The following is a 7,092-nucleotide window of genomic DNA, read 5'->3' on the forward strand; positions in this document are numbered from 1 at the left end:
CTAAATACTTATTCTTGATTATGAGACAATATCTTATTTAAATTCAGTTTTCTTAGGGGACGGTTTTAATCCTGATGATGGCAGAATAGGGCTATTTGAATGCAATGTGGGAACTTGTGAAGAGTGGCAACATAAATTAGAAAACTCATGGGATTCCCCAAATTTCATTGTCTACTTTCTCCCAGAAGGTACAGCACTAGGGACTTTGTAAGATTAACTTACCATTAATTGCTCAAATGTACAGGAGATATGTTGTTATAAGAAAAGAGCAAGTAACTGATGCATTTATAGAAAAATGTTTATTAATAAAATATTTTGAAAATAAATTTTTAATATTATCTTGATAAACTTCATGTAAATTTTATTAATAGGTTATAAAATTGGGGGCAGGGAGGAATTCAATATAATGCTTTGTTCTCTTACTTTCACACAAAATCACAGAAACATTTAGGGACTTTAAAGAAGGCCATGGTGATAGATATCTATGAGCCAGTTTGCTCTGCTGAGAGAAAGTCATAGACTTCACCTCTGGCTTTGCCTTCCCTTGTAAATGAATGATTTTTCTGGGAAGTTGAGAAACCTAGAGAAAGACATTGGTGACTAATCACAAAACCTACCATTCCTTTTACCAAACCAATTCAGAAATATATGTTCTATTGGCATATCATATATATTTTTATATAAGGAATGCTGCATTTTATTTCCAAATTTTCTTTTCTTTTCCTTTTCAGTTTGAAAAAGAGTTTACCAATCACCAAGAAACTCAGGCTCAATTACAGGAAAAAAAAGGCAAAGATTAAGAGATTCAAATATAGTTACAAGATTTTAAATCTCAGGTAAAATGCCATCCTGGGTAGTTTTGGTATGGAAACCATACAAGGTGGACAAAAGTTATGTCTTCATAGCATCAAAATATTTGAACTTGAATTTCAGTTATGTGTTTTCATAGTATTGTTTGTATGCATTTCTGTTCTATTTATTCCTTTTAAATTACTTTTTAACGTTATTCCTACTCATATTTTTATGAATTACCCTGCTTCTTTGTGCATTATTTGGGTTTTGTTTCTAATGTCACATATATCCTATGTGTATTCTAATAAAGCATAAAGGTTAAGAAATCCTTTTCCTCTTAGATTTGTCATTCATCACTGATCTTCACCGTGCTACAGAAAATAATTGCTCAAGCTATTTAATTTTCAAAACCTTCAGGCTATGGTAATTTTTCTGTTAAAGATAATCTCTAGCTGAATGACACACTTGTGATAATTATTCAATTTCCAAAGATAAACAAATTTAAAACATGAAAAAACAGAGAGAAAATCTGGATTATGAAGCAGAGAGTTCACATACATGCTTTACATTTAAAACATGAGATAGGAAGGAATACATCATCTGCATGCTTTGTATGGATGAAAGCAAAGGGATAGAATGTTCAGAGCTAAATTTCTTCATGTAGGTTTACATACATGATGAGAAGCAAATAAGTGTAGTTTAGCTGTTTTCCTTTCATCCTGAATTATGGTTATGTAGAAAGAGTCTCAGTATACTATTTTCTATATAATTGGACATTTTTTCTTTTAAACAGTTAATGAATAGTTTTATTACAAGGACTGTGTGATGATATCTTAGGAGATAGCAATCTGATAGATTTTAATGTGTTTAAATAAAATTGAATACTGTTTACAAAGAATTATTCTAATTGATTTCTCTTTATTTCTACAAGGAGAAAGTACCACATTTCACCAAAATTTTTCCTGTCATGGAATCTTATCTTTCACAATTAAAAAAAAAATGTTTCTTTGCCTTGTAGGCAATGATTAAAACATGTGACATTTTCCCTGGCCTTGGTTAATATAAATTTAATAATTTTCTTTTTCATTTTCCCAGTTGTGGATTACTTGCACATCTATCCTGGAAATTTTCAGTTTATAAAACACATATCCATTATATTTGGATAAATTATTCTGCTCATAGTAGTTTTATATAAAAATGGGAATAAATTAATGCTTTGAAATGAATCAAGAAATCTCCTTAGTTATGTCATATGTAATAATGACCTGTGTTTATGGCTATCAGAGGAAAGCCTGAAATTAAGAGATTTAATAAGAGACACCATAATCATTTTGTGAAACACTAGCACATTCTTTCTTTGAATATTTGTTTGTACTTCTCATTCATTTGCCTTAAGACACTTTGATCATCCTTTCACTCTCTTTGTACTTAGATTGAACCAAGTAGTGCTTTACCACTGAGTTACATCCACAGTTCATCTTTTATTCACGTTTTATTTTGAGACAACTTCTCACTAAGCTACTGAGGTTGCCTTCAAACTTGTGATTCTCCAGACTTAGCCTATTGGGCTGCTGGGATTATTGGAAAGTGCTACTGTATTCAGTCTAAGATGCTTTGTCTTTAATCAAAGCTTTGCAAAGTATGCTCTTTTATCTGTGATTTCCTTCATTTGTTCCTTTAGTTACTTAACTAACTACCAAACCCAGTGAGTCACTGGGAATATAGTTATGAGTTAGATCATCACTGTGTTAGTGCCTGGCCTCCTGATCATATATTAAAATGAATTGTACTTTGTCATGAACTGCTCTGGAGCACAGGTTCAGCTGTATCTTTAAAATATTAGGGAGCTAACTGTAAATGCACATGAGTGTGTGTACATATCATAGGAATTCTTGGCATTCATTGGTCATTCTGGTTGTTAATCACAGCAACCCAGGCAACATTGAGCTGGTTCTTCTTTAGACTTTGTTTTTAATAAGACATTCTGTTTGACCTGTAGTCTTTTATAATACTGTTTTTGTTTCTGCTGGTGTCATGTCATTGATTTCACATTTTTATGTGTGATATATTTTCCATAATTGTATCATAAAACTTATAATTAATATTTCTTAAATGTTCACAATTTTCAAGGTAATTCTCATATATGTTGTGGGGACTTAGAATTGTGGTTAACAATTTCAAGAAATTAACCATATTACAAAAACTTACTGGAGGCTTCCTAAGCCTGAATCCTGCATAACTTCATCCCTCCCCATTCTCCCCACATCCCTGTAACCACTGAGCTCCCAGTTGCATTGCTTTCCCTCCTTTCCTCTTTTACTACCACCCTGGTCTACTCCATCCCTCATCCTGGTCCACTGTGCTGGGTGTCTGTTAGCCACCTAGTACTGGGCTTTGCAGCCAGTCTTCTGCCCACCCTACCATGATGGTCTTGCCCCAGCTCAAGCCTCTGCCAAGCTCAGTTCTCAGTCCTCCTGGAATATACAGGAACATCCAGAGACCAGTCCCCTTCCCAAGCCTATGTCTAGGAACTTGTGTCCTCCTGGGGTACACAGAGCACACAACTTTCTCCTCTCTGGTCAGCTTTCTAACCCAGACCATGCACAATTTTGCTGGAATCTTCAGTAAGACCCCAAAGAGTCACATAGGGAGCCTGTACTTTTCCTGTTTGCTGACAGGCCTATGACTATTGAGGCAAGAATCTGAATCTTCCCTATCACCAAAGTCCTCTGAATTTTCTATTGCAGTTCTTTGCATGGATTCCCCAGCCCTATGGACCCCAAACTGGCAGAATAGAAAATTGAGCAGGCCACCCAGGAAACCAGGTGAGTTACTTTAAATGAGCAGCCCTCGGACATTTCCAGACATTACCGGTTCAGTTACTGTGGACCACAGCTACCATATGTCTCCAACTCCCTGTGCTACAGAATGTCTCTAACTCCCAGGCACTGGATATCTGTAGGAAGAATGAGGCAGGTGACAAGGCTGCCAGCATTCCTAGGGGAGTACAAAGAAAATAATGGATTTTTCTTCAAGAAACAATATAAGTCCACATATCCCAGTCCCGTCCCTTCTCTGAGAGTGGGCCAGCCACAGAGAGGACTTTGCACATTCCAAGCACAGTCCCTTACCTGATGTGTTTCACCCTGAGTGGAAGATGGAAATAGAGGAGTAGAGACTCTTAGCTGAAGTAATTCTTCCTGGTCACTGCTGAGGTGGATACTGAGGAAAATTATGGATATGTGGACTTCCTGGAAAGTGACTTAAAGATGACTGTGAGGATTCCCCAGGCAAGAAAAGCCTCATTTTCACTCCATTGGTCAAGATCTTGTATAAGAAAGAGGAACAATACCTCCAAATGTTCATGATGTGCCAGCAGTCCTTCTCTCCAACTCTCCTACTATTCCCTGAAGTGTGATCAGACCCATCTACAAAATGCTAGGGAAACCTAAGGACAGGGTCTTGCCTGTCCAAAATAAGCAAAGGAGGATTATAACACCCATTTAGGATAATGGTAAGCCTGAAAGCAGTGGAAATCAACCTACAGGTGAGTTGGGAGACATAGAGGTGATGACAAAAGAGATTAGCTCTTGACACTAAGTCCTCTCACTGTGTTTTTCTTTGCTTTGGAAAGACATTGTTTTCCTTAAAGGAATTGAGTGAGTCTGTGCTGAATAAATATCTTAGATTCTTCTGATGTCACTCAGGAGCCATGATGGATATTTAAAAATTGCTTTCCAGTTTCATTGCAGGTTCACAACACTAATAAAACATTTTTATAGTGTTTTTGCTAATTTTTAGTATATTTTTATTATTTCTTAAAATTAGTTGTACATGACAGTAGAATGCATATTGATAGATATTCTGAAGTTTTCCTGTGCAGAATTGTGTTTAGGAGGCAGTGTTCTTATCTTTCCTATGGTTTTGTGTAAATTTTGGATTGGTTTTTCAAGGGTATGTATCACTCAAGAATATCTATCTGGAAAGTTCATGTTTATAGAAGGAAATCAGGGATATTAGGCATGCAGCATATTTGTGGTGCATATAACCATTGAAAAGAAAAAGTATTTTGTATTTTTTAAAATGTTTTAGGATCTGTTATTCCTGGACAATAGCTCTCATAATAACTTTAGTTTTTCTCTAAAATTTTCTATTTTTAAATTCAGATTTCAACCATATCAGGTCTACATTTATGCATTTTAGTAGAGATTGATTATGTTTTAACATCTGAGGATGAGGAGAACTATTTACTTTGAGAGTTATCACACAGAGCTGGCTTTCCACCTTTACACTTGTGTAAGTTGTGCTTAGGTGATGCTCGTATGGTGGAAAAAAAGTCTTTCCTCATTGGTCATGTGTAGGACATGCAAAATCAGCATAATTATAATCTGCTGTCTATTGCAAGCAACAGGAGAGAGCCATGAATTTGCAAAGGCATTCATGTCTATTGCAAATTGAGTTATTGTCAGTGATTATCTTTGCTTACCAAATGATCTCTCAATTTCTTCTTGCTATTTTGGTATATTATTTTGAAACTCAAGGGTTGACAGGTTTATTTTTGCAGACCATTATCAATGAAAAACTATTTTAGAATGTGTTCACTGAATTCATCTTTCATTTCCAACAACTTTCTGGAGTTCGTGCCCTGCAGAGGAGCCCATAGCACTTCCATTTTTTAATACTCAGTTTTCAAACTTTAAACACTTCTAATCTTGTAAAATGAGGCATTGGTCAAGATGATACTATGCACTGGAAAACTGTGCTCCTCACATCATTATCAAGCACTTGTTTAATCCATCACATTCATTTTCTTGGAGCATCTTTGCATCAGGGTGTGACACTAGCCTGTAGTCTGCATCCTCCAGAACCTGCTATAAAGAATCTGGACATCATCACAGAGGGCCTGTGTCTGAGAGGCAAGAGTCAGTTCAAGAGTATGAACCCTTAGGCCAAGGTATATTTTCCAGATATGTGCATTTAAAGGTAAGCTGAAGGGCTCCTTGGAAACAGGCCAAGAAAATTTCTGTGGGACAGCTCATTGCAGGGCAGTAACAAATGTAGTGGGGCCTGGCAGGTGGATTGTGCACAGAACAGTTCTACTTTTTGGCTAGATCTCTCCTGGCCTCCACCACACATGCTAAATGACTCAGTCCCTTCTCTCCTCTCTAGGGATCACAACAGGTACCCACTTCCACCTAGAATAGAAATTCAACATCACAGATTTGAGCTATCACCTGTTTTGGCATTGTAGAAAAGGAGGTGCACCCTGCAAGAGTTTTCTGATGTTTTTCAACTCAATCATCACCTAACCCACCAAGCTGCAGGGGAGGCACCACAGCACTATGTTTGAAGTTGTCACCACTCATCACTCCATGTGTCTGTGAAAACCCTAGACCATTTTCCTGACTGAGCAATATAATGTGTGAACCAAGGCTTGGAGGAGCTGCATTCAAATTCAGTGCCACAGGGTCCAGTGCCTTGCTGGGTGATCCTTGAGTGAGCAATTGCATATGCTTTAGTGACATCCCTGGACACTAATCCTGGTGGGGACCAACAGTCTGTAGAAGTATAAGTTTCACCAGATGGCCATCATGACTGGTGTAGGCTAAACAAGGATGGTGGCACCTTGTGGGGCTGGAGGGTTGTGTGGGCTGACACTTTCAGTAGTGTACCTTTCCCAGGAAGGAGTTGGAACACCCAGGTCAGATATGCCATGCCCCCAACACTCCCTCTCCCCTTCCAGTGGGTAAAGAAGTTGGGATCACATTTCTTGAAAACAACAGGCCCCTGGGGCTGCCTACCTCTGTCTTCCCTCCTAATATCACAACTGAGCCCAGACTTGCCTTGAGTCTTTGCCAGAAAGGGCCAGGACCAAAAGCTTCTCTAGATGCCATGGGCACCATGATGATGTGCTGCTGTTAGTCTGCATTTCTGTGACATCACCAGGTATAAGCAGAGTGGCCAGGAAATCACAGCATCCACTCATCAGGACCCAAGGCTAACAAGGACAAGAAGCAGCCCTGGGAGAGAAAAACCAAGTTTCCTCACCTGAAGGAGCCTGGAATCTCCATACCCTTCAATTTCAACTGACTGGATGCCAACCTGTTCCACTTGGAATATGTAGTCATCTCATGATCTGCTGTCATTTCACAGGAGCATTGTTAACAAACTTAGGCATTTCTTTGAGAAGGAGCTAAACCAGAGTAGCAAGATTTTGGATGGAAGTTAATAACAGCATCGCAGTAGAAATCACAGAAAATGAGTTTGGAATCTACATTATTAAAATCATCCATGAAGCAA

Source organism: Sciurus carolinensis, unplaced genomic scaffold, assembly GCF_902686445.1.
Source record: "Sciurus carolinensis unplaced genomic scaffold, mSciCar1.2, whole genome shotgun sequence".
NCBI lineage: Eukaryota > Metazoa > Chordata > Mammalia > Rodentia > Sciuridae > Sciurus > Sciurus carolinensis.